A 24159-nucleotide genomic window follows, 5' to 3' on the forward strand; every position below is an offset into this window, starting at 1 on the left:
GACAGAGGCAAAGGCACTGGAGCTTGGGAGACACCACAAAGGATGGTAGAGGAGCAAGTGGTCCTCACATCACCCTCCCACTCAAAAATTCTTCAATGGCTCCGTGTGGACAGCAGCATTAAAACTCACATTGGCACCCAAAGTATTCTTTCTTTTTTTTTTTTTTTTTTCAAAGTATTCTTTCTATTTTTATTATCCATGCATTGGTCATATCCCATCTGCAACTTCTCCTGTACGCATCCCGCCAGACAGAGCCAGTTGAACCTGCCCCTCTTGCCTACCTTCCTGTGTGCATATGCTATATACCCCCCACCTATAATGCAACTCTTCTATATCCTGTCTGTATTTTTTTTAAATTTAAGGCCCATCCCAAATGATACATCCTCCAAGAAATCTTTCCTGATTTCCAGGTGTCTCCCTCCCTTAGCCACCCAATCGTTATTGTTTCTCCACTGAACCCCAAGGCAGTTGGTACCTCTTGTTTAGCACTTGTGTTTTGTATCATGTACTTATTGCCTCTACATGTTCTCCAAGGAGGCGTAACTAGATTTTACTCATCTTTTTAGCACCAGCAGTGCTTAGCCCAGAGCCTTCAATAAAGCATCAAAAGTAGCTGAATGAAGGTGTGATAAAAAGATCCCAAAAGCTAAATTAGATTCTTTAGCAAGACTGTGCCATACATGAACTCTTGAGTGGTATCCATTGTGCCCATCCCAGGAACTAGAAGAGAGGAAGAATGCCCGAGTTTCAATATATTATGAGATCAGGAAATTCTTCAAGAAATTGTCCTCAAAGAATTCACAACCTAGTATTGAGAGCGCATATACCATGTCTTCCAGTGAGGAAAAGTTTACAAGAACTTGAAGTTTTTATTTGAAGAGTAATGAACTGGATTATGAGAGGTGTGCTTTGGTGCTCTTTGGGAAAAGTTCAATGACCAATTAATTGGGGAAACACTAACAAGCTATATTTCCCTTTTGGAGGTTCACAATGCACATTAGAACACTGAAGGTTCTAGAAGGCCTGTAGTAAAGTAAGCTATTAGGTTTGATTTAACACTGTATTTCCCAAACTCATTTGACCACAGAACCCTTCTTTCTCAGAATTTTAGTAGTTTGGGCTGTTCTAAATTAAAGGGGTGAAAGACAAGCCTATATAAGAAACCAGGAAGACGACTTGAGAAATCAGAGAATACCAAAAGATAGAAGAGTTGATACCTAAAATAAGGGGCAGAAAATGAGCCAGTTGGAAAAAGGCTAGGTGATGATCACTTAAGTACATTATAAAATGACCAAGGCCTCTGTAAAAATGAAAAAAAAAAAAAAAAAAGTACCACCAAAAATACAGAGAGATTCAAAAGCCATCCCATCCCCCTCTCGTAAGGATAAGTTTCTAAGATGTCCTCAGTTATTTCCAACTTTTCCACCCTTAAGAAATCCTGGATCATAGGGGCGCCTGGGTGGCTCAGTGGGTTAAGCCGCTGCCTTCGGCTCAGGTCATGATCTCAGGGTCCTGGGATTGAGTCCCACATTGGGCTCACTGCTCAGTGGGGAGACTGCTTCCCTTTCTCTCTCTCTGCCTGCCTCTCTGCCTACTTGTGATCTCTCTCTGTCAAATAAATAAATAAAATCTTAAAAGAAAAAAGAAATCCTGGATCATAAAACACCTCCAAAACATCCATAAAATGCTCTGAAATAAAGCTTAAACAATTCTCAGAATTTTCTCCATGATTCCTCTTTAAGATCTTCACTAGAATTTCCTATAGATTTCAGGAATTAATCATTTTGAATTAATACTTATTTGATATTTTAGAGTTAGGGTCCTTTGTGAGGTATTTTCCTTAGTGACTGGGGCTATTTTCAAATATTTAATCTTCCTTTAAGTTTTATTTTGAATTCTCTATAATCTAAATAATATAAGTCAATATCTACAATTTATGGCTTAGAATGAAAATTTTTAAAGGTTTTATTTATTTATTTGACAGAAAGAGAAAGAGCACAAGCAGGGGGAGCAGCAGGCAGAGGGAGAGGGGAAACCAGGGAGCCAAAGACCTTGAGATCATGACCAAAGCCAAAGGCAGATGCTCAACTGAATGAGCCACCCACGCACCCCAAGAATGAACTTCAATATTGGTGTTTTGTGTATCTACATATAACACAGAGCAAACCTCACAATTAATAGTGAAGCATTAGAAGCATCTCCTTCGGGGGTGCCTGGGTGGCTCAGCTGGTTAAGTGTCTGACTCCTGATCTCAGGGTTGAGTTCAAGTCCTGCATTGGACCCCATGCTGTGCATGGAGCCTACTTTAAAAATAAATAAACAAAATAAAATTTAAATTTAAATTTAAAAAAGAATTTCCTTTGAGGTCAAGAATAATAAAAGGAAGCTTTTTTTTTTTTTTTTTTTTTTAAAGATTTATTTATTTAGGGACGCCTGGGTGGCTCAGTTGGTTGGGCAGCTGCCTTCGGCTCAGGTCATGATCCCAGCGTCCTGGGATCGAGTCCCACATCGGGCTCCTTGCTCCGCGGGGAGCCTGCTTCTCCCTCTGCCTCTGCCTGCCATTCTGTCTGCCTGTGCTTGCTCTCTCCCCCCCTCTCTCTCTGATAAATAAATAAAATCTTAAAAAAAAAAGATTTAATTATTTATTTTAGAGAGAGACGGAGAAAATACAAACGGGAAGGGGCAGAAGGAGAGAATATCCAAGCAGACTCCCACTGAGTGCAGAGCCTGACGTGGGGCTCAGTCTCACCATGAGTGAGATCAGAACCTGAGCCAAAACCACAAGTTGGATGCCCAACGGATTGAGCCACCCATGCACCCCAGAAAAGGAGGCCTTCTATCACTGCTTCTATTTAATTCCGTAGTCCCTAGCCAATGCAATAAGGAAAAGGAGGAGAAAGGGAAAGGAAAATTAACAAGAAATAAGCTGTTTGTTGATAACAGATAACACTAAAATGTTTACAGGCAATACAAATAACATCTACACTGGGGACTGTTCAAACTTCAAAGTTTTAAGACAGAAAGATCAATATGCAAATATCAATTACATCAACCAATCAGAAAATATAATTGGGAAAAGATTATCTAGATACCAAAGAAATTTTTTTAGGAATAAAGAAAAGGAAAGCATGCTTTGCATGGAAAAAATTATTAAATTCTACTAAAAGATACAAAAGAAGATGAAAATAAAAGCAGAGATATACCATGTTTATGGATGGGAAGATGAAAAATATCATTTCCTTCCCAAACTAATATATGAACTCATTGCAATTCCAAAAAAATCTCTATGGGATTCTTCAAAGGACATGACAGTCTTATTTTAAAATAAGATCGAGAGCTAAGAAGAGCAAGACATTTCCTGAAGAAGAATGAGGAAGATGGACTTACCTTCACACAACCATCAATACTTACCGTGCAGCCATGAGACCTACACCACGGCAGTAAATACTGCCAGGACAGACAAATGTGACAAAGGGACAACAAAGGAAGCCCAGCAACAGGCCCATCCATATCAGAGAAAGTTAATCTATGGCAATAAATGCTGTTGGCACTGTTACCATGTGAAAAAATAATCAAGTTCAATCTCTCCTCTACCATACCGAAATCAGTTACAAATTGAGGACATAATTGAGAAAAACACACTTTAACACTTTTAGTACAATATCTTTATAACCTTGGGATAACAAAACATCTCTCCCTTTTTAAAAAAGATTTTATTTATTTGACAAAGAGAGAGACAGCGAGAAAGGGAAGACAAGCAGGGGGAGTGAGAGAGGGAGAAGCAGGCTTCCCGCTGAGCAGGGAGCCAGATGCAGGGCTCCATCCCAAGACCCTGGAGTCACGGCCTGAGCCCAAGGCAGATGCCCAATGACTGAGCCACCCAGACGCCCCACAAGACATCTTTTAAGCGAGATACCAAATTACAAAGCACAAAGAAAAAAGACTGGTGAATTCTGTATACCAACATTAAAAATTTCTGTGCCTTGGGGTGCCCGGGTGGCTCAGTGTGTTAAGCGGCTGCCTTCAGCTCAGGTCAGGATCCCAGAGTCCTGGGATCAAGCCCTGTATCAGGCTCCCTGCTCAGTGGAGAACCTGTTTCTCCCTCTCTCTCCGTCTGCCACTCTGCATACTTGTGCTCTCTCTCCATCTCCCTGCCAAATAAATAAATAATCTTTTAAAAAATATTTCTGGGGGCACTTAAGGGCATCTGGGTGGCACAGTTGGTTAAATATCCAACTCTTGGTTTCACTTCAGGTCATGATCCCAGGATCATGAGATCGAGCCCCATGTTGGGCCCTCACACTCAGTGCAGAGTCTGCCTAAGATTCTCACTCCCTCTCTCTCTAAAATAAATAAATCCCTTTTTAAAATTGCCTTAAGATTTGAATAGAAGGGTATGAAATGGAAAAAATATATATTTGAATACATAGAGCTGACACAATATTACTATCTAGAATATATTAAGATGCCTATGAGCTATAAAAAGACAAATACTAGAAAAATGGTCAGACATTTTCAGAAGATAAAACTCAAATGGCCAACAAACCTAGGGGGAAATGCTCAATGCTACCAATAAGCAGAGGAATTCTATTTAAAACTACAATTTCATAGGCACGAGGTTGGCAAAAATTGAACAACTGGACAATTCTAAGTACTGGTGAGATTGTCAAACAAAAGGAAATCTCAGTGTTGGCAATATAAACTGGTGCCACCACTTTGAAGAGCTATGAGACAATATCTAGTAAAGTTGAAGAAGCACATATCCAGAGTTCTGGCTCTAGCAAGCTAGAAGGTCTAAAACTTAAATGAAGTCCTCCTACTACGACTATTTTCAATTTAGGTTACTTTTTTAAGTGAAATTCATAACGAAGCTGGCCATTTATTTTTATTTTTATTTTTTAAATATTTTTATTTATTTATTTGAGAGACAGTGAGAGAGAGCATGAGAGGCGAGAAGGTCAGAGGGAGAAGCAGACTCCCCATGGAGCTGGGAGCCTGATGCGGGACTCGATCCTGGGACTCTGGGACCATGACCTGAGCCAAAGGCGGTTGCTTAACCAACTGAGCCACCCAGGTGCCCGAAGCTGGCCATTTAAAGAAGGGACAGCTTTATGCATCGAAACAAGAAGAACCTGAAAGCTAGAACCATAAATAACTTGCCTAAATTAATATATGAAGACATAGAAAGTCTGAATGGTTCCAATAACCATTAAGAAACCAAGCAGTACAGGGCACCTGGGTGGCTCAATTGGTTAAGTGACTGCCTCAGACGCAGGTCATGATCCCAGGGTCCTGGGATTGAGCCCTGAGATGTGTGTCCAACTCTCTGCTCAGTGGGGAGTCTGCTTCTCCCTCTTCCCCTGCCTGCTGCCCCCTACTCCTGCTCTCTCTCTCTCTCACTCTTTCTCAATAAATAAATAAAATCTTTTTAAAAATGGATGTAAGAATCTTAAGATACTATGAAGCCAAATCTAGCAGTGCATACAAAAGATAATCCATCATGAACAAGATGACTTTATCCCAAAAATTCAAGGGTGACTTACTATTAAAACGTTAACAGATTTTAAGGTAAAATAGATAGAACCAAGTAATGAATCTAAGAAAATATGAGCAAGGCCTTTATAAAGAAATAAATCTTAAATTTATTAAAATACATTAAAGAAGACAAATTAAAAAAAAAACTATGCCATGTAGTTTTAGTATAGACAGTATAATAGTATAGACAGGAAAATTCAAAATCATAAAAAAAAGTCCATAATCTTCAAATTGACCTGTATATTTTATGCTGCAGCAACTAATATCCCAATATGAGTCTGCAAGAAACATGACAGGATAATTCTAAACTTGATATGAAAGAGCAAAGAACCATAGACAGCAAAGATGCTGAAAGGGAAGGGCACCTGGGTGGCTCTTGAAGGTAAGCATCTGCCTTGGGCTCAGGTCATGATCCCAGGTCCTGGGATCAAGACCTGAACTGCGCTCCCTCCTCAGTGGGGAGACTGATTCTACCTCTGCCCCGCCCCCTTCTCATGTGCACAAAAATAAGTAAATAAAATCTTAAAAAAAAAAAAGAGAGGAAGAAGAAAAGGAAAACTGCCCTACCAGTTATCAAGAATTATTATAAAGCTAGAATATTTAGGACAGAGACTAAATGAATACCAGTAGTATTGGAGACTAATGAATACCAGTAGTGCACCCAGAACCAAAATCACAAATGTATAAGAACTCATCCATGACACAGGGAGCACTGCAGATCACTGGGGAATGGTGTATGAAATACATGATGTCAGGGCAAAGGGTCAGCCACATGGTAGAACTCCTACCATACACAAAATCTAATTTCTGATGGATTACAGACTTCAAGATGAAAGATAAAACTCCTTAAACTTACAGAAGAATATATAGAAGATATCTATATGATCCCAGGATAAGAAAATACCTCTTTAGCAAGATAAAAAAGCATTCTCCATAAAGAAGATGGGTAAGCATGACAACTTTAAAATTCAGAACTTTTGCTAACAAAAAGAAACCTTAAAGAAAAATTAAATTAGAAACTAGAAGAAAATACAAGAGTCCCAGGAAACAAGAATACTTGACTGGAATCTTTGATTTATACTTTATCATTCGAACTCCAGCTAACTTTTATGTGAAAATCAGGAACCAAACAGATTCTAAAATCTAGGTATTCTGCCTTATTTTAACTCCGCTATCTGAGCTTAAAAACTGCATAAACACTGATAACAAGGAATGTTTTATTTACAACATACACAATCAACTGCATGTTAATATCTAGAATATTTGAAAAGCTAATTCCTACATAACAAAAAGAGAAAAACAAATAACCCGCTGGCAAAACTAGAATTTTATAGAAGAATAAAAATCCAAGTGTTGACTAAAAATATGAAAAATGCTCAACCTCATTAATAATCAGAAAATTTCACCTTAAGGTCACAAAGAATAACCATTTTACATTCACCAGGCTGGGAAAAAATTAAGTTTGGCAAGACCAGTTACTGGTGAAGATAAGAATTCTATACAGAAAAAAAAAAAAATTCTATGCAGTGATGGGACAAGTACAATTGGTACAACTATTTTGAAAAACACTCTGCCATTATCTTGCAAAACTGCACATGTTCATTCTTACTAACCAGATATTCCAATAGTAAAAACTGTATATGTTCTATTGAAAACCTTGCACCTACACACCAGGAAAGGTGTGAGAATGTCCATTGTTCAGAATAACAAAAAACTGGAAACAATCAATTATTCATCAAGAGTAGAATAAATAAATTGTGCTGAGAGATTCTTTGAGAAACAGTTCACATGCCATACAATTCATCCATTTAAATGTGGTTTTTTTTTTTTTTTGTATATTTGTATTACATCACCTTTTTAAATTGTGGTAAAATACATATAAAAATAAAATTAACCACTTAAAACATTTTTTAAAAGATTTTATTTTTAAGTAGGCTCTACATGCAATGTGGGGTCTGAATCAAGAGTTGCATGCTCTACCAACTAAGCCAGCCAGGTGCCCCCCACTTTTACCTTTTTTTTTTTTTTAAGATTTTATTTATTTATTGGACAGACAGAGATCACAAGCAGGCAGAGAGGCAGGCAGAGAGAGAAGGGGAAGCAGGCTCCCCACTGAGCAGAGAGCCGGAGGCAGGGCTCCATCCCAGGATCCTGGGACCATGACCCTAGCCGAAGGCAGAGAATTTAACCCACTGAGCCACCCAGGCGCTCCGACTTTTACCTTTATTAAGTATACAATTTAGTAGCACTAATTACATTCACAATGTTGTGCAACCATCACTACCAGTTTGTTTTCCAAAACCCTTTTTACTAACTTCAAACAGAAACTTAACACCTAAGCAATAACTCCCCATTCCTGCCTCCTCAGTCCCTAGTAACCTCTAATCTACTTTCTGTCTCTATGAATTTGTCTATTCTAAATATTTCATGAGTAGAAACTTAAAATATTTGCCCTTTTGTGTCTGGCTTATTTTACTTAGCATAATGTCCTGAAGGTTCACCTGTATTGTAGCATGTATCAGAACATCATTCTGATTAACCTAGAGGGTATTACGCTAAGTAACATAAGTCAGACTAAGACAAATACCATAAAATTTCCCTTACACGCAGGATCTTAAAAAAAAATAGAACTTAGAAGAAAAATAGAGAACTTGTGGTTGCTAGAAAGGTGGGAGTTGGGGGTATGGGTGAAGTAGGTAAAGGGGATTAAGAAGCACAAATTTCCGGTTATAAAGTAAACAAGTAACTACACTTCTCACAGTGAACATTGAGTATAGAATTGTTGAATCATGATGTTGTACACCTGAAACTAATATAACATTGGCAACTACATTTCAATAATAAAAGTCTTTTTAAAAGAACTTCATTTCTTTTTATGGTTGAATGATGTTCCATTATATGGATATATCACATTTTGTTTGTCCGTTCATCTGTTGATGAACACTTGGGTTGTTTACAGCTTTTGGCTATTGTAAATAATGCTGCAAAGAACACTGATATGTAAGTATCTGTTCAAGTACTTGCTTTCAATTTCTTTGGACAGATACTCTCGAGTGGAATTGCTGGGTCATACTGTAAATCTATTTAGCTTTTTCAGAAATCACCAAACTATTTCCCACATCCTTTGCACGATTTTACATTCTCACTGGTTATGTGTGAGGGTTCCAAATTCCCCACATCTTTGCCAACAAATATTTTTCCCCAGGTTGTGGCTTACTTTTTCATTCTTTTAACAGTGTCTTTCTCAAAGCAGAAGTTTTCAACTTTAATCAAGGGCAACTTACCAATTTTTTTCTTTCATGGGTCTGCTGGTGGTGGTGTATCTAAAAAGGCCTTGCCAATTTCAAAGTTACCTACATTTTCTTCTGTTATCTTCTAGAAGTTTTATAGTTTGTGTTTTGTATTTAGTCTTTCTTCATCAAATTTTCTTTGCTTCTTGTCAAAGATGAGTTAACCATGTTTGGGTGAGTCTATTTCTGGGGTCTCTATTCTGTTCCACTGATCTATTTGTCTTTCAGCAATGCCACACTGTCTTGATAACAGAAGCTTTATAGTAAGTCTTGAAGTTGGGTAGTGTGAATCCTTTGACTTTGTTCTTCATTGGTATTGTATTGGCTATTCTGTCTTTTGTTTTTCCATATGAATATTGAAATCAGTTCATTGACATCTACAAAATCACTTGCTGGGATTTTTTATTGGGATTGCACTGAATCTATAGATCAACTTGGGAAGAACTGACATCCTAACAACATTGAGTTTTCCTATCCATGAACATGAAATATCTCTCCATTATTTAGACCTTCCTTGATTTCTTTCATTGGGAGTTTTGTTGTTTTCTCTTATAGAGTTATTATATAAATATCTAATCTAAGTATTTTTCTTTCTTTGCTTTTTTGGGGGTGGGGGTACTAATGTAAATGGTGTTCCATTTTTTAATTTCAAGTTCCAATTATAGGAAAGCAATTGATTCTTGTATACTAACCTTGTATCTACAACCTTGTTATAATCATTTATTAGTTCCAGGGTTTGTTTGTTTTCAATCATTCTTTGGGATTTTCTATACAGACAATTATATCTTCTATGAACAAAGACAGTTTTATTTTTTCTTTATCAATCTGTATACACATTTCACCCAACCCTGCTGTCTTACTGCATTAACTAGGGCTTTTAGTCAATGTTGAACATAAATGGCAAGAGGAGACAACCTTGCCCAGTTTCTGATCTTAGAGAGAAAGTATCTCTCTTCTCATCATTAAGTATGATGTCATCTGTAGAGTTTTTATGGCTGTTGTTTATCATATTAAGGAAGTTCCCCTCTATTCCTGTTTTACTGGGAGATTTTTTATCATAAATGAATGTTGGATTTTGCCAAATGCTTTTCCTATACCTATTGATATGATTATATGATTATTTTTCTTTAGCCTCTTCATTTAATGGATTACATTAATTGATTTTTTGAATGTTAAACCAGACTTGCATACCTGGAATAAAATCCCACTTAGTGCATAATTCTTGTTATACATTGTTGGATTCAATCTATTAACATTTTGTTGAAGATTTCTGCACCGTTTTCATGGGAGATATTGGCCTGTAATTTTCCTTTCTTTTAATGTTTTCTGTCTTGTTACTAGGGTGATGCTTGGTCTAATAGAACAAGTTAGAAAGTATTCACTGCACTTCTATTTTCTGGAAGACATTACAGAGAATTGGTATCATTTCTTTCTCAAATGCTTGGTAGAACTCAGAGTGAAACCATCTAGGCCATGCTAAAACTAATAAAGACTATAGCATAAATAAATTAAATGGAGACTAGAAAAACAGTAGAGAAAACAAAGAAAACCAAAAGTTGGCTCTTTGAAAAGATCAACAAAATTGGCAAACCTTTAGCTAGACTGACCAAGGAAAAAAGAGAAAAGAGTCAAATACTAAAATTAGGAGTAAAAGAGGGGATATCACCATTGACCTTACAGAAATAAAAAGAATTATAAAAATCATGGAGAATTATATGCCAACAAACTAGGTAACTTAGATGAAATGGATAAATTCCTAAAAAGACATAAACTAAGGAAACTGACTCAAGAAGAAATATATATTCTAAATGTTTGTAGAAAAAGCAAAGAGACTGAGGTAGTCATTTTTTAAAATTTCCAACAGATGGTACACCTGGGTATTCTCAGTTGGTTAAGCATCTGCCTTTGGCTCAGTTCAGGAGCCCAGGATCCTGTGATCAAGTCTTGCAACGGGCTCCTTGCTCAGCAGGGAATCTGCTTCGCCCTCTGCCTGCTGCTCCCCTTGCTTGTGCTCTCTCCTCCTCCCCCTTTTTGACAAATAAATAAATAAATAAATAATCTTTTAAAAAGTAAAAATAAATTCCCAATAGGATTAAAAAGGTTTATACACCATGACCCACTGGGATTTATCCTAGGAGTGAATTGCTAATTGAACATCTGGAAATCAATGTAATAAACCATATTAATAGAATAAAGGGGAAAACCCCATGTGATCATCTTTACAGATACAGGAAAAAAGTCTTTGATGAAACCCAACACCCTTTCATGATAAAAATATCAAACAAAGTAGGAATAGACAGGAACCTCTTCAAGCTGACAAAGGGTACTTATGAAAGGATACCATCAAGAAAGTGAAAAAAAAAAAAAAAAAAGAAAGAAAGTAAAAAAATCCAAATCCACAGAATGGGAAAAAAATATATGTAAATCACATGTCTGATAAAGGATATATAACCAGAACATATTAAAAAAACTTTTATAGATCAATAATAAAAAGATAACCTAATTAAAAAGAAAGAGACATTAAGAATTTCATTTACAACTACAATAAAAAGAATAAAATAGGGGCACCTGGGTGGCTCAGGGGGTTAAGCCTCTGCTTTCGGCTCAGGCCATGATCTCAGGGTCCTGGGATGGAGGCCTGCATCAGGCTCTCTGCTTAAGCAGAGAGCCTGCTTCCCCCTCTCTCTGCCTGACTCTCTGCCTACTTGTGATCTGTCTCTGTCAAATAAATAAATAAAATCTTAAAAAAAAAAAAAAGAATAAAATATCTAGGAATAAATTTAACCAAGGAGGTGAAATATCTGTACTCTGAAAACACATTGATGAAAGAAGCTAAAGATGACAAAAATGAGTATGTTAACCTTAAGGATTGGAAGAATTAATATTGTTAAAATGTTTATAAATTGAAAGTGTTGGGGCGCCTGGGTGGCTCAGTGGGTTAAACCTCTGCCTTCGACTCAGGTCATGATCTCAGGGCCCTGGGATCAAGCCCTGCATTGGGCTCTCTGCTTGGTGGGGAGCCTGCTTCCCCCACTCTCTCTGCCTGACTCTCTGCCTACTTGTGATCTCTCTCTCTCTCTCTCTGTCAAGTAAATAAATAAATAATCTTTTTAAAAAAAGAAAATGTTTATAAATATATACATTTTTAAATGATTATAAATTTATATATTTATAAATGTTTATATATTTTATAAATATGTTTATAAATAAATATAAATGTTTACCCAAAGCAATCTACAGATTCAATGTAATCTCTATCACAATGTAACAGTATCATTCACAGGTCTAGAACAAAGAATCCTAAAATTTGTTTGGAACCACAAAAGACCCCAAATAGCCAAAGCAACCTTGAGAAAGCCAAAGCTGGAGGTATCTACAATCCTAGATTTCAAGCAATGCTACAAAGCTATTGTAATCAAAACAGTGTAGTATTGGCACAAAAACAGACACAGAGATCAATGGAATAGAATAGAGAGTCCAGAAATAAACCCATATTTATATGGTCAACTAATCTAGGACAAAGGAGACAAGAATATCCAATGAGGAAAAAACAGTCTCTTCAATAAATGGTGCTGGGAAAACTGGACAGCTACATACAAAGGAATGAAATTGAGCCACTTTCTTACATCATATTTAAAAATAAACTCAAAATGGATTAAAGACCTAAATTTAAGACCTGAAACCACAAAGCTCCTAAAAGAAAAAAAGGCAATTAACTCTTGGACATCAGCCTTAGCAATATTTTTTGGGATCTGTCTCCTTAGGCAAGGGAAACAAAAGCAAAAACAAACAATTGAGATTACATCATGCTAAAAAAGTTTTGCACAGCAAAGCAGACCATCAACAAAATGAAAAACCAACTTACTGAATGGAAGAAGATATTTGTTCTTACTTTTGTTTTGTTTTTTCTTAAGATTTTATTAATTTGTGTTTTTTTAAGATTTTATTTATTTATTTGACAGACAGAGATCACAAGTAGGCAGAGAGGCAGACAGAGAGAGAGGGGAAAGCAGGCTCCCTGCTGAGCAGAGAGCCCAATGCGGGGCTCGATTCCAGGACCCTGAGATCATGACCTGAGCCGAAGGCAGAGGCTTTAACCCACTGAGCCACCCAGGGGCCCCTATTTATTAATTTGAAGGAGAGAGAAGGAGAGTGACAGCATGAGAGGGAGTAGAATGGGAGGGAGAAGCAGACTTCCTGCTGAGCAGGGAGCCCAATGTAGGACTGGATCCTGGGACTCTAGGATCATGACCTGAGCAGAAGGCAGTTGCCTAACCAAATGAGCCACCCAGGCATCCAGGGAAGAGATATTTATAAATGATATATTCAATAAGGGGTTAGTATCCAATATACATAAAGGATTTATACAACTCAACACACACACACACACACACACACACACACACACACAGAGGAAGGAAGGAAGGAAGGAAGGAAGGAAAGAAGGAAGGAAGGAAGGAAGGAAGGAAGGAAGGAAGGAAGGAAGGAAGGAAGGAAAAAGAAAAGAAAAATCTGATTTAAAAATGGGCAGAGGACCTGAGGACATGTTTTTCTGAAGAAGACACACAGATAGCCAATAGACACAGAAAAAGATGCTCAACATTACTAGTTATCAGGCAAAGACAAATCAAAACCACAAGGAGCACCTCACACCTGTCAGAATGGCTAGTACCAAAAAGGCAAGAAAAAGGGGGCGCCTGGGTAGCTCAGCTGGTTAAGTTCTGCCTTTGGCTCAGGTCATGATACTGGGGTCCTGGGACTGAGCCCCACTTCAGGCTCCTTCAGGTAGTCAACTTCTCCATCTTCCTCTGCCCCTCTCCCCTGCTGGTGCACCCTCTCTCTCTCAAGTAAATAAAATCTTTTAAAAAAGAAAAAGAAAAAAAATAACAAGTGTTTGGCAAGGATGTAGAGAAAAGGAAAAACATGTACACTGTTGGTGGGAATATAAATTGGTACAGCTACTGGGGAAAACAGTATGTGGAATTTCCTCAAGTAATTAAAAATAGAAATACCACACAATTCAGTAATTCTACTACTAGGTATTTACTTGAAGAAAACAAAAACACTAGTTCAAAAAGAATATGCACCCTTGAGTTTATTGCAGCAATATTTACAATAGCCAAGATATGGAAGCAATCTTAAGTACCTGTCAATAGGTGAATTGATAAAGACTATGTGGTATATACACACAATGGAATATTATTCAGCCAACAAAAATGAAACCTTGTCATTCATGACAACACGAATAGGCCTGTAGAACAGTATGGCAAGTGAAATGTCTCAGACAGGGAAAGACAAATACTGTATGATTTCATTTTTATGTGGAATTTAAAACACAAAACAAAACAAACAGAAACAAACATAAATACAGAGAAAAAACTGATGGTTGCCAAGGAGAGAGGTGTGGGGGTGAATAGGTGAAACATGTAAAGGGGATTACAAAGTACAAACTTCTAGTTATAAAATAAATAAGTCACAGGACATAGGGAAGACAGTCAATAATACTGTAATACACATGCATGGCGACAGACGGGAACTACATTTGTGGTAAGCATTTCATGTATAGAATTCAAATCGGGGGCGCCTGGGGGGCTCAGTGGGTTAAGCCGCTGTCTTCGGCTCAGGTCATGATCCCAGGGTCCTGGGATCAAGCCCCGCATCGGGCTCTCTGCTCAGCGGGGAGCCTGCTTCCTCCTCTCTCTCTGCCTGCCTCTCTGCCTGCTTGTCATCTCTCTCTGTCAAGTATTTAAATAAATAATCTTAAAAAAAAAAAAAAAGAATTGTCAAATCGCTACGTTGTACACCTGAAAAAAACTGGGCAAAGGATTTAAATAGACACTTCTCCAAAGAAGACACAAAAATGGCCAATAAGCACATGAAAAAAGGCTCAATATCATTAGCCATTAGAGAAATGCATCTCAAAATCACAAGGGGATATCCACTTCCATTCACTAGGATGCCTGCGGTAAAAACAAAAAAGCCATTAAGAAGTGATGGCAAAGATATGAAGAAATTGGAATCCTCATATATTTCTGGTAAAAATGCAAAATGGTTCAGCTACTTTGGAAAACAGTTTGGCTGTTCCTCATAATGCTGAACTATATGTTTAGCATGTTCCATATGACCTACCAACACTATGCATAGGTATATACCCTAGAGAAACGAAAACATGTCCATACAAGATGTACACAACTATGGCTTGTGGCACTAGCCATAATATCCAAAATGAGGAATTGACCTAAATGCCCACCAACTGACAAAGAAAATGTGGCATATCCACACAGTGGAATGCTATTTGGCCATAAAAAATAAAGTACCAACATATGCCACCACATGGCTGAACCATGAAAACAGTATGCTAAGTGAAAGAAAGCAGCCGCAAAACCCCCATATTATAGATCTCACTTACGTGAAATGTTCAGACCAAGGAAATTCAGAGAAGACAACATAGATTAGTGGTCCCTAGGGTCTGGCAGTTTGTGGGGAAGGGGAAGGGTCAGCTCATGTGTATGGGTTTGCTTTTGGGATTTTGATAAATGTTCTAATGTTAGTTTGGGTGATAGTTTCATAACTGTGAATGTACTAAAAACCATTCAATTGTATGCTTAAAAGGGTGAATTTATGAGATATTAAATATATGTCAATGAACCCATTTTGAAACATGTACAGAGAATGGTTTAATAGTGGTCCCATGCCCAGCTTCAACCATTATCAATTCGTAACCAAGTTTTTTCATCTATAACTTGATGCTGTCACCCTACTCCACTCTCACATTGGCTTATTTTAAAAAACAAACCCCAGATATTTCTTCTTCAAATATTCAGTGTGTTTTCAGTAATATTCAGTAGCATCTTTCTAAAAGATAAGGGCTCTTTTTAAAAAAAATACAGTACCATTATCACATCTAAAAACTTAGTATCTTCATATAATCAAATATCCTGTGTTTCCATGTTGTCCCTCAATTGTCTCATAAATTTGATTTTTTTAGCAGCTTTTCAAATCTAGATCTGCTACATATTGCATTTCATTATCTCTTATGTTTCTGCGTATCCATAAACCCTCGCCCTATTTGTTTTTCTTGCAATATATTTATTGAAGGATTGGGTTGTCATGTAGAGTTTCCCACATTCTGGATTTTGCTGATTGCATTACTGTGATGTTATTTAACATGATCACTATTCGATAGTGATTCACTTTTAGATGCTTGCTGCCAAGTACACTATAAATGTGACTTCATATTCATCAACATAGTTGCCACACCTTAGTGCTTACCAGACATCAGATCCTTATAGCATACTTGACACAAATTATCCAATTTAACCCGTAAAACAACTCCATGTGGTATTATTACCCCAGTCTGGAGATAAAGGAAATGAGGCTTAGAGAGGTTCAAAAAAAGTGGTCCCAGTCAACCCCCGAGGCAGTGAACATCTTGTCACAGCCAAGGTCTGTCTGATGTTACAACCCATACTTCTATCCATTACATGACAATATCCCCATCTTTTGCCTGTGACTGGTTGTTTTTGTAAACTCTAAGAAGTAGTCCTTCAGTCCACCCAAAGAACTTACTTTTACATATCATCTGTAATACTTAGGATGCTTTCAGCTTCAAGCAACAGAAAACATCTCAAAGTGACTCAGCAATAAGGGCATTTGTAATTTCATAGAAGAAGAAATCCAGAGGCGCCTGTGTGGGTCAATGGGTTCAGCATCTGTCTTCAGCTCAGGTCTTGATCCCAGGGTCCTAGGAGGAGGCCCTGCTCAGCAGGAAGTCTGCTTCTCCCACTTCCTCTGCCCCTCCCCCCCTGCTTGTCTTTCTCTCTCTCTCTCAAAAAAAAAAAATTAAATAAAATATTTTTTTAAAAAAGAAATCCAGAAGTGGGACAGCAGCAGGTCTGATTGATTTGGTGACTTAACAACATCACAGACCTAGGTTCATTCTATCTCTTTACTCTGCCATCACGGATGTGTTGGCTCTGTCCTAAGGGTCAAGTTTCAGGTAACATAGAAGCAACAATACCCAGTAGAGATGGTGGCATGTTTCCTGTATGTCTCTATTTGTTTGTTTGTTTGTTTTTTTAAGATTTTATTTATTTATTTGACAGAGAGAGATCACAAGTGGGCAGAGAGGCAGGGAGAGTGAGAGGGGGAAGCTGGCTCCCTGCTGAGCAGTGAGCCCACGGGACTCCATCCCAGGACCCTGAGATCATGACCTGAGCCAAAGGCAGAGGTTTAACCCACTGAGCCACCCAGGTGCCCTGTATGTCTCTGTTTAAGAGCAAGAAAAATCTTTCCCAGAAGGTTTTCAGCACACACCTCCTCAGGTTTCAGTGACAAAACTGGGTCATATGCCCACCCCTAACCTCTCACTAGCCAGCCAAGAGGATCTTATTCCCCTTGCCCATGGTAGTTTAGGAGTGTACCTCTGAGATGGTAATAGGATCACCTTCCTTGGTGGGTCAACACCTATAAAGGCTTCTGCAAAGAAGAAGAGGGGTGAATGGATGTTGAGTGGGCAAGCAACAGTATCTGCTTCATGTTCCTAATGAGCTATGCTACACAGTCCATTGTGAATAACACAAATACTTCATTATAAGTGCCATACAGAATTTTTTACTTTCTATCAAGTGACATTTACTTTTGAGTTATCAGCTTTCTTGCCTGCACAAAGACACTAGATAAGATTATATGTAAGGTCTCCTCCAGCTCCAGCTGTTTCAATTTAACATTTTGGAAAAAGCAAGTTCAAAAATTAAACCTACAAGATATGGGGATGCGTGGGTGGCTCAGTGGGTGAAGCCACTGCCTTCGGCTCAGGTCATGATCCCAGGGTCCTGGGATCGAGTCCCACATCGGGCTCCTTGCTTGGCATGGAGCCTGCTTCTCTCTCTGCCTCTGCCTGCCACTCTGCCTGCTTGTGCTCTCTCTCTCTCTGACAAATAAATAAATAAATAAACGTACAAGATATGGTCCAGAAATGATGATGGGTTTCAGCTGCCAGGTTTCAGTTTCCTAGGCATGGCTGATGTCCTTCTAGCCCTTGAAAAGTTTTAGACATAGGTATTAGATTTAAAGAACTAAACAAACTGAAACTGATCATATCTTTCCATTAAGTTTTAACATTAAAAATAGGTTAAGTGTTCTGGGACGCCTGGGTGGCTCAGTTGGTTAAGTGGCTGCCTTCGGCTCAGGTCATGATCCCAGCGTCCTAGGATCGAGTCCCACATTGGGCTTCTTGCTCGGCAGGGAGCCTGCTTCTCCCTCTGCCTCTAGCCTGCCACTCTGTTTGCCTGTGCTTGCGCTCTGTATCTCTCTCTCTCTCTAACAAATAAATAAAAATCTTTAAAAATAAAAAAAATAAAAAAATAAAAAATAAATAGGTTAAGTGTTCTACCTTCTGTTAACACCTACTAGCTTCTAGGCCTCATGCTACAGACAGAGTTTAATTAGAAGATCTTTTTCATAACTTACTTCCTTTCGCTTGGTGTCAGCATCCTTCTGGAGCTCATACAAGGCTCTGTGACCGTCAGAGCTCTTCTACCTTTGCTTTCACTGCCAACTATGACTTTAACTTAAGAAATCATTTCTGGGGCACCTGGGTGGCTCAGTGGGTTAAGCCGCTGCCTTCGGCTCAGGTCATGATCTCAGGGTCCTGGGATCGAGTCCCGCATTGGGCTCTCTGCTCAGCGGGGAGCCTGCTTCCCCCTCTCTCTCTCTGCCTGCCTCTCTGCCTGCTTGTGATCTCTCTCTGTCGGATAAATAAATAAAATCTTTAAAAAAAAAAAAAGAAAGAAAAAGAAATCATTTCTGTCCCGGCTACCTTTCACAGACTGCATCTGAAGTAATTCTCCATTCATTTCATCACACACAGGCATTTTCCTTGTGGAGAACCACAAGAACACCAAAAAGAAAGATGGTACACCACTGAGTATTGTCTTTATATCAACCCTTTGCTACTCTTTCTTTCGATATGAATAAAATTCCTTTATTTGAGTTTATGCCTACCATCAGTTTTTTCTGGGAAAACTGCTGGCTTGATTTGTAAGTAGTTCCATTCTTATTTAACAGAGGCTATGGTTTGTGATAAATGCACAACATGAAAAAGTCAAAGATATTATAGATCTGCCAGGACATTGGGAATAACAAATGATAGGAAAACCTGGAAGCGTGATTTAAGTGGGTTTGTTCATACCTCCATCTCATTTCATTATTTCCAGATCAGATGTGCCATTCTGGGGAAGAGGCCCAGGGTACAATCTATTACCATCATGGAAAGTGGGAAGCCCCTCCTGTGTGCCATTGTTCATCCCACTAGTCCCAAGAGCTTTAGAGAATTAACTGTTTTCTGAGCAAGGCATGGCCCTGTTTGAAATGTACAAAGGAAAGAGTGCTGAGAGTGCCTCTTTGGGGAAGCAGAGAATATGCAGGGTGGAAGGAGAGGGGATCAGCTTAATAATCAACTAGATGACCTTGAGCAAGTCGTATCACCTCTCTGTACCTCTTAGAAATCTGGGGAAAAGCCTTACTCTGTATCTCACAGATTGTTGCCAAAATCAAGTGAGAACACAAATAGGAAAGTATTTTCACAAATGCAAAATTGTGTTATTATTTTTGAATATGGATTTTCCTCTGCGTTTTTCTTTTTTCTTTTCTTTTTTTTTTTTTTTTTTTTTGCCACATGATAACTGACGGGTCATGCCAGATTATGAAGCACTCACCCTTTGACTGTTTCATGCAGATTACACCAGCAATATTATATCCATCCCTTTGGTTTATTTTCCTTCCATCACATCCCTAAGATGCAAATCTCATCATAAGGTGAACTACTGCATAGCAGCTACTTAACAAAAGGCAACATACTTAAACTGTCCAGATAAATGCTATATATAAGAGTTGTGCTAGAAGTATTCAAAAGGGGTTCAAAAAGGAGTGAGAGCACATCTAATTAGAGAAAGCTTCTGAAAGATAATCCCATTATGCCACGTATTTCAGGAATTTCGGCCTTAGTCCCGTGTGACCCCACCCCACTTTCATGCTTCAGAGACAAGGGCATATTTTCTCTATCTTCGCAGCTCCCAAGAACCTGGCAGAGAGGACATTTCAGAACCTTCGGGGATGAAGTGAACCTGCTAAACGCGAGGTGGGTTTTAACATTTATCTACCCAGCCCAATGAAGCTCACCTATTTTTAACTTAGGTGGGTCTTTCCAGGCAAGACATGTGCCCGAGAACTCCCCTGTAACTCCCAAGGAAGAAACTTCATTGCGGATGTGTTAAGTGCCCAGCACAGCTGCTTTCATATATGCACCTAATATGGGGTTAGTCCTCAAAATATATCTTCAGGCTTTAAGTTCACTTTACGGATGATGATGCCGACACTCGGCATAGGCTGCGTTGTCCAGTCTAACACCTAATAGAAGCCACTGCGTGTGCATGAGCTCTTCAACACCCTGACCCCCAAACTTTAAATCAGCCTCGCTCAACTTCACCTGCTTACCTCCCTCCTTGCAGGCACCTGCCCTAACTACTCCTCCTTCCCGTGTCCCCGCCCCAGGCCCCAGTACAGCCGGTAAAAACTAGATCTTAAGGCTTGCGCGTAAAGATGTTCACTCACCCAACTGCTCCTCACAGGCTTGAAAAGCCTTTGCCACCCACCCTATCCGCAGCCCCGAGCTTCTCAAAAGAGCCAGCACAGCGTTTTCCCAAGGCTGAGGTCCTCGCCGCCTGCAGGGCGGTGACGGGGTTGGGACGTGGATTCCGGGAGAGGACACCTGCAGGGGAGGTCCCCGTAGGGGGTCCCGCCTCCGCGCGGCCGGGGCGCGCCGCCGCGAACTACGCTTCCCAGGCTGCTCCGCTGCCGCCGCGCGCCCCGGCGCCGCGCCCGGCCGGGAGCCGCCTGTTGATCTCGCGCTTGCCCGGCCACTGCGCCGCCGCTGCTCGGCGGTCCCCGCCCGCTACCTCGGGGCAGACGGACGCACGGCCCGCACCGCCGGCTACGGGATGGGCGCACGGACGGGTGAGCGCGCGGGGGTGCGGGGGCAGGCCCGGGCGGGGCACGGTGTGCATACCCCGGCCCGCGGCGCGGGGGTAGCCGCGCCCTCCCGGCGGGCTGGAGGATGCTCCGCTGCGTCGGCGCCTGACCCGGCGGGCGCCCAGAGCCGGGGCCGCAGGTGGCCTCCCTCCGCGGCCGGGCGGGCTGTGCGGGGCGGCGCGGGCGGGAGGCGCTCCCGGGGTGTGGGTCCCGCGCCCCGCACTGCGGCTCCGCAGCCTCGGCAGCCCGCCGGGCCGCTGCAGTGAGGGCGCGGTCTCCTGCCTTCCTCGCGCTGCGGGGCTGGGTTTTTCCACGCTGGGCTTTGTTCCCCTCTTTCCCCTCTCCTGTGACTGTTAGACAAGCTCCTGGAGCCCGGTGCCTGTCACCGCATCGTTGCAGCGGGCGACGGGGAAGGGTGCATTCCGGCTGGAGTCTTACGACCCCTGGAACTGTCACTCGTGGGGGCGTTTCAGCCTCTGGGAAAGCGGCAATCGGGGAGCGGCCTGATGCAGGTCATCGAGACCTTTATTTTTCCTGGTTAAAGTCATGGTAGCTTGTGCTCCCTGAGCCTCCTAAATTGTCCCTGTTGATCTGCAGAAATGAAGATGGATTTTAAAATAATAATATTAATAAAAAGTTCCTAATGGGAATTTTTACTTAAAGCGTTACAAGGTGGGAAGGTGATGCAGGCAAAATGCAAATTAGCGTTGAAAGAGGCCTCGAGTGCTACGGCATCATCTTGCCCATTAAACAGCCAAATCACAAGGCACTTGGGAAGGGAACGAAAAGAACATCAGAGGAGGTATTTTTCAAATCAGGTTCCTGTCCTATATCTACCATTAAGGAGCTGAGGGACTCTGGGCAAGCCCCTTGACCTGAGTCTCTCTATGTATGTAAAATGGGGTGTTTGGGATGCTGGATTTCTAAATCTCTGTTCTTCCAAGATTCTCATATCAGGGGACTGAAAAGATGAGATTGCGTCTGTTCAACACCATTACAAAAAGCCTGATTGTGACAGAACGAGCGGCTTTACCCTAGTAAGGAGGAAAGATTTTTCAGGGCTCTGGCAATCTGATTTTTTTAAAAAATAAAACTGATTTTTTCTATCTACTTTCTTCAGTCAACCTAATAAATATGTATTATAGCCACTTTATTGTTCGCAGAGCTGTAAGTTGGTGGGCAACATGGTTGCTTTGTGTTCCTTTTTTAATTTGCTGAAGGTGAAGTCATGAGGTGGGTGGGTTAATGGAGAAGCAAATGCCTCCCCCAGTCTGGGCTCAAGTGGTCAGATGTGGTCAGCAAAGACATGGGGGAAAGCCCCAGCAAGAAATAACCAGAGAGCATATGCGCTGAGGAAAGAGAGGATGAGTACTGATGGGTCATTGTTTGAATAATACACAATGAGGAATACCAGAACCAGAAAACCAGTGCTAAGCAAACCCTAACATAACCAGTTCAGGCAAGGACTCATCCATGGGTTCAAAACCTTTGAGTGAGAGGTTGTTGGAGAATAGGATTATCTCACCATGGATTACCTCGAGAATATGTGTCCTTACAATGGAAAGATGAGGAGGTCATCACCTCAGCCTAGTGATCAAGCTTACCAGCATCTATTAAGAGTCTCCTGTTGGGATACAATAAGATCATGACTTCACCTATGCAGTGTTTCTGCCAAAAAGACTGGAAAGTCGAATTTGGGAGGGTGGGGGGTTTTGTAGATTAAAATACTCAAGTGGTGTGACAACAATTTGAGATGCATAAACTTTGGATCCTAGATCAGGAAAAAGAAAAAAAATAAACACATACACACACACACACACACACACACACATATATATATAATACTTTAGCAATATATATATTGCTATAAGATTATTTTTTTTTAAAGATTTTATTCATTTATTTGACAGAGAGAGATCACAGGTAGGAAGAGAGGCAGGCAGAGAGAGAGGAGGAAGCAGGCTCCCTGCTGAGCAGAGAGCCCGATGCGGGACTCGATCCCAGGACCCTGAGATCATGACCTGAGCCGAAGGCAGCGGCTTAACCCACTGAGCCACCCAGGCGCCCCTGCTATAAGATTATTTAGAGACAATTGGAAAATGTTAACAGGGACTATATATTATATAATATGATGGAATTACTTTTCATTTTCTGAGGCACAATAGTGGTGCTGTGGTTATGTAGGACACTGTCCTCCTTCGTGTGAGGTGCAGGTATTAGAGGAAATGTGTCGTGATAGCTGCAACTTTCAGCTAGTTCAGGGACAAGTCTAAGGGTGGGGGAGCAAGGTCAGGAAATGTGGCAAAATGACAGCGAATTGAAGAGAATAGTATGCAGGTATTTGTTGTAATGTTCTTTTGTATTTTCAGTAAGTGTGGACTTTTTAAATTAAAGTGGGAGAGAGTGGAGCACCTGGGTGGCTTAGTGGTTGGAGCCTCTGCGTTTGGCTCGGGTCATGATCTCAGGGTCCTGGGATCGAGCTCTCTGCTCAGCAGGGACCCTGCTTCCCCCTCTCTCTCTGCCTGCCTCTCTGCCTATTTGTGATCTATCTCGCTCTGTCAAATAAATAAATAAAATCTTTAAAAAAATAAAAATAAAAAAAATAAGTGGGAGGGAGCAATGAAATTAGAGAGTATATAAAGAGAAAGAATTGTAGAGAACTAGTAGGTTAGTGACACACAGCCGCAGTGAATCTGTGGCTTTGAGTTACCAGGATTTAAATCCTATTGGAGGTGTGAGGGGGCTTAGGGCAAATTCCCTTTCTTGGTTTGTTTCGGCTACTCTCAATCATTTATTCTTTTTTTTTTTTTTTTTTAATTTTATCTACTTATGTGACAGAAAGAGAGCAGAAGCAGGGGGAGTGGCAGGCGCAGGGAGAGGGAGAAGCAGGTTCCCCACTGAGCAGGGATCCTGACATGGGGCTCGATTCCAGGACCAGGGGATCATGACCTGAGCCAAAGGCAGATGCTCAACCCACTGAGCCACCCAGGTGCCCCACAATCATTTATTCGTAAGATACTGCATCCGCTGGGGCACCTGGTAGGCTCAGTAGATAGAACATGCATCTCTTGATCTCAGGGTGGTGAATTCAAGACCCATATTTAGGTGTGGAGCCTACTTTAAACAAAAGAAAGGAAGGAAAAAAAAAAGAAAAAGATACTGCATCCTCTAACTCCAACCTCAAAACATTAATAATTCCCAAACCTTTGAAATGTTAGCTCTACTCGAGAATCATCTTGAAAGCACTGTCCCTTTCCTCTCTACATTCAAGATGTCCATATAGAAGGAAGTTCCCAGTAGTGGT

General features: G+C 40.4%; 1 protein-coding gene across 2 annotated transcripts in view; it reads left to right on the forward strand.

The window, feature by feature from the left end:
• TMOD2 (tropomodulin 2) overlaps positions 1–24159 on the forward strand; it is a 75888-nt gene that overhangs the window by 566 nt on the left and 51163 nt on the right. The window contains exon 2 of one of the 2 annotated variants that reach the window (XM_059181553.1): positions 19898–19965. The gene's annotated coding sequence lies outside the window, so the exon portion shown is untranslated. Of the gene's footprint in view, positions 1–19897; positions 19966–20692; positions 20841–24159 lie in introns of those variants that run through there. The other variant, XM_059181551.1, reaches the window with a different exon arrangement.

The sequence above is a fragment of the Mustela lutreola genome, chromosome 7, assembly GCF_030435805.1.
Source record: "Mustela lutreola isolate mMusLut2 chromosome 7, mMusLut2.pri, whole genome shotgun sequence".
NCBI lineage: Eukaryota > Metazoa > Chordata > Mammalia > Carnivora > Mustelidae > Mustela > Mustela lutreola.